The following is a 14,782-nucleotide window of genomic DNA, read 5'->3' on the forward strand; positions in this document are numbered from 1 at the left end:
TCGCCAGAGGGGCTGGGGCAGATGCCGTCTCCTGCTGCAGCCCCTCAGGCTTTCTCTGGAAACCTGCCATTGTGCCCATAAACCGGTGTCACCATCTGCCTGCCACTCGCCCTGCCTCAGCTGCAACAGGGATTGACCAAACTCCGGTTGTGTCTGGTTCAGACAAGTAACCCGTGTGATAAAAGCCGGCCCAGCTTGATAAAGTGTCACTCGCCTCCGCGCCTTCTGCGCGCCTTTGGCACTTTAGCGAGCGGAGTGCAGCCAGTCGGCCTGCCCCAATGCTCTAACTAAAGCCCCAGCAATGCCGAGTGGGCCATCTGGGAATATATGCATGGCCTTTATAACACGGGAACCCAGCTGGGGGGCATCAGATTGCTGTATGGAGGCGGGGCATGCAGACAGCTCGTCCACACAGGCCCAGCCTGGAGTTCACAGAAAACCTATAAAGTGCGTAACAGTGAAACGTGCTATTTACGATTGCATTGCACAGTTGCAAACAGTGGCAGCACCTGCTGTATTATGCACATTATGTGTGGGGATATCCATTATAGTATGCGGGTGCCATCCTTCTGGTACTCCCGGTTCTCATGTGTTTCACTTGTTCCCCTAAATGTGATGTTGAAAGTCACTCTGTTGCCCTTCGGGCCGGTTCACACCCGGCGTTGCCCTGCTTGCAGCCATACAGCCAACAGCGCAGGCGCTCCGACTTGCTCGCACTCTGACACTTAACACTGCCCCACCGTACAGCGCAAAGACGACGGCGGGTGGCTTGTGAATGCGTGGACGTTGGGGTCGTTGGAGGGCACGATGACTGGAAGTAATCATAAGGCATGTGTGCAACAAACCCCGGGGGAAGCCCACTCTCCCCAAACCCCGCCCTCCCCACAGACACATCTCAGCATTAGGGTTGTAGGCTAGAACCCCTCACGGAGGTACACCCCAGCGGAGCCTCCGTCCTGCAAACCAAACACACTTCTCACACAGCGCCTTGAAATGCTGCCTCGGTGATACATACTGGGTGGGGGTTTATGGGCCTAGGCAAGACCCCCAGCTCCATAAACCATCTGTGCGGTCAGATGAAAAAACGATCCTTTGCCGGAGCAGAGCCCCTTTTCTGCACTTTGCTGCGCAGAGGAGAAGTGCTTACCTGAGCAGAAACGCGGCTGCAGCAGGCGTGTGGGGCTTGCAGCCGGAGCCTGGGGATGCTGCACCCGGAGCGTGGCCACTGCAGTAGGTGATTGGCGGGTGCAGCCGGGGTCTCGGGGCTGCGGCAGGAGTCTGTCAGCGCTGCGCTGGTCTGTGGACTTCAGCAGGGGTCCCGTGGCTGCAGCGGGGGTGCGCGGGGTTGCCCTTGGGGCAGCAGGCACCTGGGGAAGTTGCGGAGCTGCCGCGAGAGATGACTGGCAGGCTGCAGCGGGCGCCACGCGCTCCCAAGATGTGAGAAGTCCCGGCGCAGGCAGGAAGGATGCACTTGGCAGATCTTTGCGCTGCGCTCCAGTGGGAGTGCCTGAGTGGGGGCTGGGGGGGGAGGCTTCTGGAGAGGCGATTGCGGGAGATAGAGGTATGAGGCGAGGAGGCTGCAGGAGGGAGAGAGAGAGAGAGAGGTAAGGGTTCTTCGGGGATAATGAGCTGGATGCAATTGTGGGTGCAGGGAAAAGAGAACGACGCTGCGAGAGGAAGGGGATAAGACTCCAAAGGAGAGGGGAAGAGTGTGGAAGAACGAACAGTAGCGTGGAAAGTAGGAGCCTGCACGCGAGGGGGCAGTGGGGCTGCAGGTGAAAGGTGAGGGGACTGATGTAGAGACGGGGCGGAGCCACTGAAGAGGGAGGCGCTTCAGGTGAAGGGGCGGGGCCTACGGGACTGGCGCCCGGGACTGCAGGAGCGAAGACACACGGAGGCTGCGAAAGGGAGGAGGAAGCTGCAGGAGACGGGAGAGGAGGGGACAGCAGGAGAGGTAGGAGGCTGCAGGTTAGGGAAGGAGGGGACTGCAGGAGAGGTAGGAGGCTGCCGGTCAGGGAAGGAGGTGGCTGCAAGCGGGAGCGGCGGATAAGACCTCGGGTTAGCAAGGATCAAGCTGCCTGCCATGGAGACAGCGAGGGCGGGGCTGCAGGGAGGAGCAGGAGGGTGCAGGAGAGAGATGCCGGGGCGCAGGAGGGACTGGAGAGGCTGCAGGAGAGAGCGAAAGAGAGGGGACGGTCCGATGAGGAGAGAAATAGAACGCTGCAAGGGGTGGAGGGAGGGTTGCAAGAAAGGGAGCTGTTAGTGCTGAGGCTGCACGGCTGGGAGCTCGGGGCTGCAGGCGAGGTGGTGCAGGCCGGCAGGAGGGGAGGCTGCTAGCCCCTGGAGAGGGCTGCGGAGTGGCTGGCTGGGGGATGGGGCTGCCTTCAAGGCTCTGCACGGGGTACACAATAGGGTGGGCGCAGGAAGTCACCCCTCGTGCAATACCAGCGCTCTCATATGGAATCCCGGGACCAGTTTCCAATTGAGACCTCAGGAATTAGGACGAGACGCCAACCAGAAACTAGTCCCATTCACTGCTCTGCCAGGCTGCGAAGGCCCACAGAAAAACGCCACCAGTGCACGCAGAACAATGGAGCCCTGCCCCGAACCCGCTGCTATAAATGTACAAATCAACCGATGGAAACCTGGGCCCATCTCACGGAAGGGGTGTAAGGACGCACCCCTTTAAATAATACACAGAAGGGGTCACACAACCGAGCTAGGGATTTTAGGGCCCTGTGAGACAAAAGACGCCCCCTTAATTTGCATATGTGTTGACATCACTGAAAGTGACATCACAGAATCTGTTACAATCTTTTATACCTGAAGGCATCATGGGAAATTACAAGAAGTTGTGAGGAGTAAGACATGACACACGTACCTTTATGGTATACACTAAATGAAGAACCACTGTGATTATTATATATGTAGCCACACTACTATATAACCATGGTTATGTATTTTAATAATGATCAGTATGAACAGGATTCATTTGTAAGGTATCCATATTTTCATAGATAAGGTACAGTGAGATAGAATAAGTTGCCCAGGATCACACACTTCAGTTAAATAGTGAAGCCTGGGTCTGAAAGTGGTCTGTGATTATGGCACTTGACCACATATCTTCTAAGGTTTAGTTCCTACACATATACATTGTTTGTTTGGCTTTCAAGAGCTAAAATACTGCTTTATAACATTGACTTGAAAAGTATTAAGTCACATATTAAATCAGAAACCAATATTATAAATCCTTACAGAAACAAGTATGCTAACGTAGTTGTCCTTTTCCAGTCAGGATTGGGAAAGTAATATGAGCCAAGTTTTACCACTGTGCTTCCAAACGTCCCGCAAAATATGCTGTGTGTTATGATTGCCTGCCTGTAGTCACTGTCTGGCACAGACATGTAGTGTTACCAGGGGAGCCGACTTATGAATTTTCCGGGGGGGGGGCCCAAATACAGGAAGTGACATCACTGGCAGTTATATGACCGCAAATTTGCATGTAGTCGCCAACTTGGTGCAACGGCCTGTGGGGAGGCGGGTGTTGGCGCGCTCAGCGCAGAACAGTGGAAACATTGGCTAGCATGCACTGCATATACTAAAGTCAAGAAAGAAGAAGATTTAAGCCTTTGAGTTGCATTCCAGTAAGACATCAATACCCCTACTCCACCGCTCTATAATCGTCCAGCAACACAACTAGGATGGGAGAATGAAATGCTTGCTAAACAGAAGGTACAGCTGCAAGGTGGAGTACCACCACCACCAAAAAAAGTTCCCAATTCAAGGGAAACGAGAAGTAAAGACGTTTCCCGATTAAAAACTACCAAGCAAGACGTGTGTGGTGCCATAGTTCAGTAAAACATCAACAATTCAAACTTACAATAGTGCTGCTGTAGATTGGCCAGCCACAAGTGACATTTGCTAAGATGTTACCTCTGGGTAACCAGATAGAGTTAGGGATGTAGCTTAATCTTAAACCTTTCAGTGGACACATCAGATGTGCTGCTAAAGTATAATGCAATCCTGGCTGAATTATAATGCAATCCTGGCTGAAGTATAATGCAATCAAGTGTGGTTTCAGAATTGTGGGGGAATTGTGTTAACCGCTTTTAACATTGTAGTTTACCAGAAATTCTGGTAAAGTAGTGTACAATGTTAAAAAAGCAGTTACCCAGGCTCACCCTGCACCCAGGTGATGTTTGGGACTGATGGAAGTACTTGCATCTAAATGTTGTAGCCATGGTTGTCTCCATGTTTTAAAAACTCCCACTTCCCGGGTTTTCAACATTCATTTGAAACACCCCTTATTCAAAAAATGAAGGAGCCAGTAAAAAAGCCAATGCTGAAAAGCCTATTTCGCACAAGTAGTAAGACCCAAAGGGTAAGAGCGACTGTATAGCAGACCATGCCAATGTAGGATACTCCAGGATTACCTTCAGTCAAAATTCACCCACTGCAATGTTCCTAAATTCAGATTGCAGAGTAGTGTCTGGCTGAACCTCAATCAGCTCTTCTTGGGCATCAAATGGATGATGCACCACCTCCTCTGCCAGAAAAGTCTGCACCACCAAGTCATTAATGCCAGTATTTACTTCAGGGAAGTATTCATCAAAGCTGGACCTTAATGTTGCTAGGTGGCTTGCCCAGATCCAACTGTTCTCTTGCAAAGGTTTAGCTTCCTCTTGAAGGCAAATACTTTTTTATCCATTCTTTCCTCTGTGTTCCCATGTACACAGGAATGCCCCCAAAGGTGGGATTGGGAGTTTCTAGGGTGGTGAGTTCTAGTGGTCTAAGTTTCCGTGATAAAATACACAAATCACATAGTATGTCAACCAGACAATGTATCATTGTGTACAGCTTAAAGGGGGCCACCTGACCCAAAGCAGCACACTAGGAGATGTATTTTGGAACAATCAACATTGTAAACACACCTCTAGTTTAGATTGTAAAGAGTGCTTGTGCTGCAATTACAAGCACCCAGTTAATAAAGTCCAGACTTAAAACACTTGATCAGCATTCAGTGAGTAAAATAACCTTATAAAAATAAAATGCAGATTTGCATAGAATTACAGAGTATTTTGGGATTATGGGGGTAATACCGCTAAAATCCACCATGGAGTCCTATGGACTCCAAAAATGGGGACTAACACTGCCTACCACCACTTGTAATCCGGCAGTAATACCGCCAGACCAAGTGGCAGTAATGGTAGTACAGTTTGGTGGTATCTCAGCAGATTTACAGGCCACACAGAGACATCACCTCTCCCCATGTTGTCTTTTATTGTAAAGTGGATTACCAGGTTTCAAACCTGTAAAATACCCGTCTCCTCAGGTGACTCAGACCCCCACCATTCCATCCTACATAAACTTGATGCCCCCAGGCTGTTCTTCTAGTCTACTTTTATTCTACCCATGTAGATCCAGGAACGTCATACTCCTGTTACTTTCATGGATTATTTTACTTCCTGTTCCTTAAAGCCAGGGGTCTTAAACATGTGGCTCTCCAGATGTTTTGGACTACGACTCCTATGATCCATCACCATTGACTATGCTGGCTGGGGCTGATGAGCATTATAGTCCAACACATCTGCAGAGCTAAAGGTTGCAGAACCCGGAGTCCAAGCAGAGGCCTGGAACTCCATACTGCCACAAGCACCTTATCATTTGACTCTGGCTCTGAAATAGAGACTTTATGCCGGCCCTTTACCCACAAACACTGGTTGTTAATATTATACCTTGGAGCATGCACGCGTTAATAGCACTAGTGCAAGAAACAGACGTTCAGGACGGGCGGTAAAAATACTTCTGTGGGTCGTATGCGGCCTATGAGTTCACAGGGTTTGGTTGACCAGGGAATTGTACACGAGGCATGGAGTTGGGACAGGATGGCAGGTTAGCTGCTGGCAACCTTTCAGGTGGCATCCGTAAACCCATGAAGAGGGAGCAGAGATGTGCAGTGCTTCTTTGCCCCCCTGATTCTCTGATTTGTCAGAGCTACATTTTCAAAGCCTCTCTCTGAATGGAGCATGAGTCCATTCATCTCTCAGTTGACTCACACAGTTATTGTTCTGTCTGAGTCTTTCATTTGTTATAAAACAGCACCCAAGGTTGGGCACCAGTAAATCATCAAGAATCGATGACTGGGAGAGATGCTGCAGGAGAGCGATTCCCCCTTATTTGTATGGTGCAGTAGCACAGATAGGAGAAAGTGGTTGGTTGGCTCTCGACTTACATCTACCTGTTCATTAGCACACCTGGGAGTGGGTAGTTGAACTGGCTTTGGGGTCCCCATTTCTCTATGACAGCATACTCTTGAGGGCATACTTTTTTAATGAACATTTAATTGCAATTGCATGTGTATACCAAGTGCTTAATTTGTAAAACAGTAGGTGCCTGTGCCCAAATATGTTCTAGCACTTCTGTGACACTTGGGCAGTTCCACACCACTGCTGCCACCCAGGGTCAGACTGGGACAAGAAATAGGCCCGGTCACCCAAAAGAAAAGTGGCCCACCCCTCGCCTCACGACACTTGACCTCTGATGATATCACCGCAAGTGATGTAATTTGACCCCACACCAAAGTGACATCCCGGGAAGCGATGAAACACAACCTTTCACCCCTTGACAAAATAGGAAGTGGCATCAAATAGCATTGTTCCTAAGTAAACTACACTACGAAAAATATGGTTATGATTTCACTAAGGTGATATACATTTCATACAAGAATGGATCACCATACGTATCATTAATATCTGTGTGTATAGATCCATATTGTCAAAATACTGTGACTCCAAGCAGACGTCCAAGGCCACCTGATAATATGGTATTATATAGCACTTACCCTTAAGCTCTTTTTTATAGAACAAATATGCATACAATATCACCCAACCTGTGTTGGTACTTATATCGACCCAAGAAGGATGAAAGGTTTTTGAAGAATAAAAAATGAAAAAATAAATTTGAAAAAAATTAATTTTTCCAAATATTTTTTTTCAAACCGGCCCAAGCATGGCCTGAAACCGCCCCTTAATCCCCAGGGATGATTTCATCCCGGCCAGGGGCCAATCCGACCCTGCTGCCACCACCCATAGTGAGATAGAGGCCGGGCCTTTGTGGGGCCACAGGCTCCATTAGGAGCCTATTCATGAAGACAAAAAAAAGCACGCGCATTCTTTTGCCATGATGACCATCATCAAAGCAAAAGAAGGTGTGCGCTTTTTCTTTTGTCTTCATTAATAGGCTCCTAATGGAGCCTGAGACCTCACAAAGGCCCGGCCCCTGTCGCACTAAGCATGTGTGGCAGGGGCCGTGGATCGGGCTGTTGCTTGTTAATGAAGCAACAGCCCGACCCTTTGGTCATTTATCCTCTTTTTTTTTTCAAGATGTGGATGCGTGCCCCCCCTGGGCATGAGGCTGTGGCCCACCAGAGGGGCGCATCCCACAGTTTGAATACAGCTGCGCCTAAGCCCTCCCCTCCAGGACCATACACCAATATGAGTCCTAGAGGGGAGGGCTTAATAATCGCACATTTTTGCGATTATACCCGGCCGGCGAGAAGTGATGCAGTATCGATGGAAAGGGCCATCGATTCTGCATCACTTCTCTCCGGCCGGGGGGGCTCAGCCCCGACTTGATTTTGCCGGGGGGGGCTCGGGCCCCGGAGCCCCCCCGTACTCGGCGCCCCTGAGTATTACTGTGCAATTTTAAATTGTATCAAAAAAATAAATGAGTGTGTGAAACAATCCTACAGCACTAAAATCAAGTGTGTGGCTTTAAAGGCAGGATATATTTGAGGATTCAGTTGAACTGCCTTGAGAAATGACACACATTTGAGCAGCTAACATGAGCTGTGTGGGGCTTTCACATGCAAATGGTACCATTGATGTTATTATCACACTTACTTCTGAAGAGACCCTTATTTGAAGGTCTAGTCCTCATTTTCTCTTTTCTAGACACAAAATGTCCACTTTCTTACGGTAACCCTCAACAAGTAGTAGTCAGGTTGTCTTCAGTGGAATAGGGAGTGATTAGGATGGTGTGTGCCGTGCCTTACGGAAAAAGGTTGACACACATAATCCAGTGCAAACCGTCCTTTCCTGAATGCACAGGCCGTTAGAGGGGCAGGTTTGGCCGGGCTGGCAGAGGAGCTGAGGTGAGTACGGTATGGCAGTCAGGAGTCGTAGGCGAGGAGAGGAAGGACAGGGGTTCCCGGGTTGTTTCCCCCAGATTAGGCACGCAGGGAGGGGATTGAAGGAATAGGTGGAGGTTCTGGGTGTGTCCCCTGGGTTAGGTAAGCAGGGAGGGGGGCACAGCAATGGGTGGGGTTCGGTGGGGTGTTCCCTGGAGAGGCATGGCAATGGTAGGGGGTGGTAGGGTACATGGCACGAAGATTCATCCGTTTCAGAACTCCTGTTGCGCAATAGTGACGGCTCAACAGGAGGATGGAGCAGCAGTTCAATGTCAGGGGACCATTATTATAGCTTTGGAGGCAGGTTGACAATTATTCTGCCCACTCCCTTGCATCACCCTGGTGCAAGGTCCCACTCATGGGTTCCTACAGCATCTACATGCAATGCAGGGCGTTGTCATTTGGGGCTTGAAGCTGAAGGCATGTACCTCTGTGCGCACAATCCACAGTAAATACATCCCGCTAAAGAATAAGGCCAAGAGATAGCTTTGCAAGGATAACAAGGTTTTACTCGTACAAAATACAAGTGCCAGCAATGAAATCTCCTGCTCGAGAGCGCTCTCCTCTTACATCATTAGGCATGAGTTTATAAGTACAAAAAACTTCACATCTTTGCTGAACATTCTGGGGCTCCTTTTTTTTTTGTTGTTTTTTTTTGGTTTTTTTGTTACACTACATTGTTTAATTGAACAGATACAATGGATATTTCACTGGGAAGTCATTTCCATATAACCTCTTCATTCGGCCTCAATTCCCTCTTGAATAACAAGCTCTTGTTGCGGAAACACCTTCGCTTGTGCCCTCTCCCGACTGCCCTCTGCCTGCTCTCGCTGCTGCGGTGGGTAGCCACCATGGTGAACGTCTTGAACTTTGTTCGTGATCATTGGGCCAATGTTTTCGTCCCACTGGGATTTGTGATTGGCTGGTATTGGGATCGAAAGAATGATGAAGGCTTAACATTCTGGGGCTCCTGATTGGAGGCACCCTATACACGGGCCTGGTCCATAGGGGATGCCAGGCGTTAATTGGCTGCTTCTTCCCACGTCGATCTTGGCTCACATGGGTCAGCTGGGCTCATCCTCGCGGTGAAGGTCAGGGCACACATTTATACAATATATCTAATCTAAGCTAAACAAGAGAAACTGGTTATTCATCCATTATGGCAGGCACCTGGGCATCATAGGAAAGGGGTGCCAGGGAGAGGGTGGATAAAATACAGTTATATTGACCCCTGCATTAGTTAATACTGCAGTTCCTGCACCCAAGGTCTCTCCCCTGGGGATTGATCTATGATTAACCCTTCACGGTACATCATGTTACAGGAGACGTGTGTTGCTATTGGAGAGATATACAGTCGTTCAGGCTTTAGATCTGTGGTGGGCACCTTAGGGAGGTTAGGGCCTGGGGGTCAGGTTGGTGAAGTGTGACCGGCTCCGGCCTGACTGGGTGGGGGTCAGAGGCCCAAATGGCAGTTTAGTGAAGATGGATGGACGCTGCGCAGAGCCTGGTACTGTCTCACACTCTTAGCTGGGGGCATTCCTGGAAGCGATACTAGATATTCGCAACACTGGAGGGACAGGAGGGAAATGGACTTCCATGGGCACAGGGCTCATGCGGAGCCACCTGGTGTGCCGATAGCTTGGTACCTCTGTGTGAACTCAAGGCGCAAGCATTGCAGGCCATCAGCATGTCTTTTCTGGGCCAAATACAAAATGGAGTCACAGAGCAGGAATATGGCTAGTGCTATTCTCGTATTTCTATGTGCTACAGGGCCTTTGTCTGTACCCTGGGGGTGGGGGTTGTTCCCCCCTTGTAGGTTATATCACTTTGTATGGGGTTTGCCTAACTTGAAAGCGCCTAGGGAGGTGCGATAGGCTCATTTTCATCCCGACAAAGCGCAGCCCCTCCCATCATGAACAGGTCAGTACTGAATATTCTCAGTCATGCACAGCTCTCCCAGAAGTGCATGCAGGGACCTTTAATTGGGGCATTGTCCTATATGCAGGCCTCCAGGGCCTCTGTCCCTGCAGACATCAGGCGGCCTGGCTCATAGGAGCCAGTGTAAACATATTAAGTAAGTAACAAGCCAGACATAAGAAGTCACTTGCCCCATCAGTTCTCCACTTGCACAAAGCACATCATTTCTTACTTGCCAAAAGTATATTCTCGGTTTGCAAAGGTCTCCCTGCTCACTGTGCTCAGAGAGGCACAGCTTCACCTCACTGATGAGGCCCGACAAGGCTGAAACACGTGTATGGGGTTGCTGTCGGTACTCTTGTTCAGAGAGGAATTGCCATTGCATTTCGGTGCTGGACTGCCCATGTGGGTGGGACAAAGACTGATATGCAAATGGATATTTCCCATCTCTGAAAGGTACAGTGAGCAAAAAGCGTGTGCTGCAAACTCTCACCTCAGAACAGGTTATCATGCCATGTTCTCTCTGGAGAGGAGCACCTGCTACCTTTTGTGAAATATGTGTAAGGAACTTGAGGGTGGTCACCCTACGTTACCTGGGGGCAACCAGACGTGGTCTCCCTGCTCACTATGCTCAGAGATGCACAGCTTCACCTCACTGATGAGGCCTGACAACGCTGAAACACGTGTTTGGGGTTGCTGTCGGTACTCTTGTTCAGAGAGGAATTGCCATAGCATTTCGGTGCTGGACTGCCCATGTGGGTGGGACAAAGACTGATATGCAAATGGATATTTCCCATCTGTGAAAGGTACAGTGAGCAAAAAGCGTGTGCTGCAAACTCTCACCTCAGAACAGGTTATCATGCCATGTTTTCTCTGGAGAGGAGCGCCTGCTACCTTTTGTGAAAAGTATATTCTCACTCGCCAATAGCTGGTGGCAAGTGCAAACCGGTTTTTAGATGCTACCTTTTTGTCGGCCTACGGGTCGTACAGTGCCAGGAGTCGGGTCGGGATGTTGCCAATGAACTTCCCCCTCCTACTCACTGTGCAAGGTCAGAAGAGTAGTTGCAAATGGAGAGGAGCCAAGAAACTTGGCAGAGAAAAAGAAGTGTAAAATAATGTGGATGTATGTGTGTGTTTGTTATGTGTACGTGTCTGAGTGGGAGGTGCAGATGGACACTGCATAGTTGGACACAGGCACCATGACAACGTGTTTTGCAGGGCAATGCTGGCATATATTAGGCACGGATACCGTGAAAACGTGTTTTACAGGGTGGTGCTGGCATATGTTGAGACAGGCCTCATGATTTTATTTTGGGCACAGTCAGCATGCATATGTATTTTTATAGGAAAAGGCTGTCATATATTGTTGGGATGAGGCCTGGCAGAATGAAAGTCTGGCAATGCTGGCATATTGCATTGACAGGCCTCACAATCAGCCTCGGGAACATGGCGTTTTAAAATACGTTTCAAAGGACAGTGCTGCCATACATTGTTGAGACAGAAGCTGTGGTCTTTATTTGAGCACACCCAGCATGAAAGTGCATTGCAAAATGCTCGAAAGCACTGTTGGTGACCTGACATATTCCAGTTTTCATGTGTTTCCCCAACATACCCAATTGTGAATTGGCTGTCATGTTTAACACATGTTTTCAGACATTTGTACTGCAAAATACACTCATTTAAAACTTAAAAAAATGTTCGAAACAGAAAATCTCTTCAATCTACAAAAATGGTTTAGCCTCGCTAGATGCTATCACTCAGACCAATTCAATGAGCAAAAGGCATGACCCTTTAACCGTCAACGGTGGAAAATGCCTCTGGGACACTGTTGTGGTCCTATAGTAATGACAGATAACTGCTGGAGGAATCTGACACTCCGGGAGCCTTGTATACCTTGTAAGGCAGGGTCGAGAAATCGCACAAAGCTTGGGTCCCGTGGCGGCACCGATGGGCTCCTGTGGAGGAGGCAGATACAGCTAGCGTCTTATAGCACCGAGGAGCCACTGGTTGGGCGCTGCTGCCTGCTGAAGTGCTGTGTCACTGTCACTTGCAGATGATGCTAGAGACCTATAGAGTCAACGTGGCTCTGATGGAGTTCTGTAGCACTGCTGTCTGTGAGTCTTACATGCATCCCCCTTGAGGTACTGGTAGAGCAATATCAAACCACTGCCCCCTACCTCACTGATGAAGCACTGCTGGGGTCTTTGACCTCTGATAGGGTTCTCCTCGAGGGAGTCCGGTGTGCACGAGTCCTGTAGCCCCAACAGGCTCTGATGGAAGAGACTCACATTGCTGGCTGTGCGGTATGTTTTTTAAATGCAGTCTTTCAGTTATTTTGTTTAAATAGCCATGCCTGCAGCTCTACCCTAGCTATTAATGGATACCTACAGTAGCATCCAACACATGTTTTGTGTACATTGTTTTATTATGTCATTCTGACAATATTATGCTATGAATGATGTGAAGAAAAATTTAACTTCCATCCCTCATCTTCCATCTTTCATCTGTTTTGCTAAATTCGAACTTAGCTGTGCCCAGTGGCCGCGTTGTGCCTGCCTCTGTTTTGCCTAAATCTAAGTTAGCAGTGCCCTGTGGTTGCATTGTGTTTCATTATGTTGCGCTAGAACTAATCCTAACTGTGTGCACTGCCCCCCCTGTCTCCAACCCCTTGTGCCCCCCTTCCTCCTCCTTGTACCTCAGAATGATGTGTCCGCCTCACCACTGCAGCTAGCTATGTCGCTATCTATCTCTCCTATCTTCTCTAACTGCTTCACTATCTCCTATCCTTCTCCCATCACTAAATCTGGCTGGAAGAAACTTAAGGACGACATACTGGGCCCCAACCCAGGCCTTCCTATTGCAGACACCTATGTCACAGCTTCAGCCAGAGTGACTCTCACAGACATTCTCTTTATCGTTAACGCACCTGACCTATGGACTCGCTACATGGTCGGCTTTCTCTCTCCTATCGCCCCTTCTCCCATTAATGGTGGGACTCGCTGGGAGGTTCTCCTTGACCTCTTCACCATTTCCAGAGTTATCATTAATGTCTATCTCAACGGAACCACCCTAGTTCAGGGCCCTCAATCCAACCTTCTACTCTTTGAAAGGCTCCTCCCTCGCCTCTCTAAACTTACCTCTCCCTCTGGCCAGGCTCCCTTGCCCCCTGTGCCGACCTCTTCCTCTGCACAGGCTCCCTTGCCCACTGCACCTTCCTCCTCCTCTGCACAGGCTCCCTTGCCCACTGCGCCTTCCTCCTCCCCTGCACAGGTTCCCCTTCCCTGCCACACTGACCCGGCTCCCCTGTCAGCCTTGGCCCCTCCGCCATCCTCCACTATTCCCCTTGCCCTTGGGCCACCCTCGGGGGGGGGGGGGGCACCGTCCCCTGCACCCTTCGCGGAAGACCTTCAAAGATTGCAAACTACTCCACATTGCCACGATCAACACCCGCTCCATATGCAACCTCCTTGAACTCATGGACCTTGATGTTCTTGCCATCATGGAGGCATGGTTCTAGGTTAGCTCTGTCATGAGCTTTGGCACACTCATCCCTGAAGGCTACAAGATCCTCTCTGCAGCCAGGCCAAAGAAGATTGGTGGGTGAGTGCACTGATCTTCCCAGAATGGATACCTGTGACCATCACCCCCACCCAGGCATACTGCTCCTTCAAGAGCCTAGTCTGCAGGCTCTCACTCTATCCTAAATCTTCTCTCCTTCTGGCCACCCTCTATCTGCCACCAGGACAGTACACTCTCTTCCTCTCGGAATGGCATGACTTGGCCTCCTCTATACTTTCCTCCTCCTCTTAACTTCTCTTAATGGGTGATCTCAACATCCATCTGGACTCTCCTGACTCCTCAGGACCTCTCTATCCTACCCTCTGGCTCCACGCACAATGCTGGACACACTTTGGATGCTCTCATCTCCACCGACACCCCTCTCTCTGTTCCTATCACTACCTTTTTTTCTTGGACTGACCACTCTCTCCTCTGTTCACACTTGATGCTCCCCTATCCACTTGCAGCAGCAGGCCCGGCACGGCCACTCAGCTTCAAAGTCACCAGACCTATGAAAAGAGTGACATCGGCTGCCTTTGCCTCCACCTACTTACCTCCTCCTACTCCCGCGGCTGACTCCCACCCCGACACAGCCCTCGCTAACTTCAATCTTTCTATGTCCAACACTCTTGACACTCTTGCCCCTGTCATGAGGGTCGGACTGAAGCCTTCCAAAAAGTGCAACTCTTGGTACGACTCTGATCGGGCTGCCCTTAAATGCAAATGGAATGCGTCGGGCGGACCCTCTGACAAACTGGCCTGCTGAAGTGGCAACATCCACCCTGCATCTGCACCAAGAAAAGGGTCTTTATTCAAGCCTGCATCTCTACGGCATCAAACAACACGGCTGAACTCTTCAAAGTCTGAAGCAGCCTCTTTTTCTGTCACGCCCACACAGGACCTTTGCTCGGCCCTGGCTGCACACTTCATCACAAAAACCCAAGACAGCCTTTCCTCCCTCTCTTCCACGCCACAACATACACCAACACCTGAGCCTCCCTTGGCCCTCTCCTCTTTCCCTCTCTTCTCTCTCACCTATCACTCCTGATTAAGTCACTAGACAAGTCAGGTCTATGAAGGCTTCATCCAAACAGGTGGACCTCTGCCCCTCAAAAACCA

The 14,782-nt window shown here is 49.7% G+C and overlaps 2 protein-coding genes across 6 annotated transcripts in view; one reads left to right on the forward strand and one right to left on the reverse strand.

The window, feature by feature from the left end:
• The window catches only part of AIFM3 (AIF family member 3), a 479,089-nt gene extending 477,215 nt beyond the window's left edge, over nt 1-1,874 (reverse strand). For all 5 annotated transcript variants that reach the window (XM_069619126.1, XM_069619124.1, XM_069619123.1 and 2 more), the window contains exon 1: nt 1,148-1,874. The gene's annotated coding sequence lies outside the window, so the exon portion shown is untranslated. The remainder of the gene's footprint in view (nt 1-1,147) is intronic.
• The window catches only part of TAB3 (TGF-beta activated kinase 1 (MAP3K7) binding protein 3), a 49,473-nt gene continuing 36,527 nt past the window's right edge, over nt 1,837-14,782 (forward strand). Inside the window, exon 1 of the mRNA XM_069619128.1 lies at nt 1,837-1,954. The gene's annotated coding sequence lies outside the window, so the exon portion shown is untranslated. The remainder of the gene's footprint in view (nt 1,955-14,782) is intronic.

Source organism: Ambystoma mexicanum, chromosome 10, assembly GCF_040938575.1.
Source record: "Ambystoma mexicanum isolate Mex_15411 chromosome 10, UKY_AmexF1_1, whole genome shotgun sequence".
Classification (NCBI taxonomy): Eukaryota; Metazoa; Chordata; class Amphibia; order Caudata; family Ambystomatidae; genus Ambystoma; species Ambystoma mexicanum.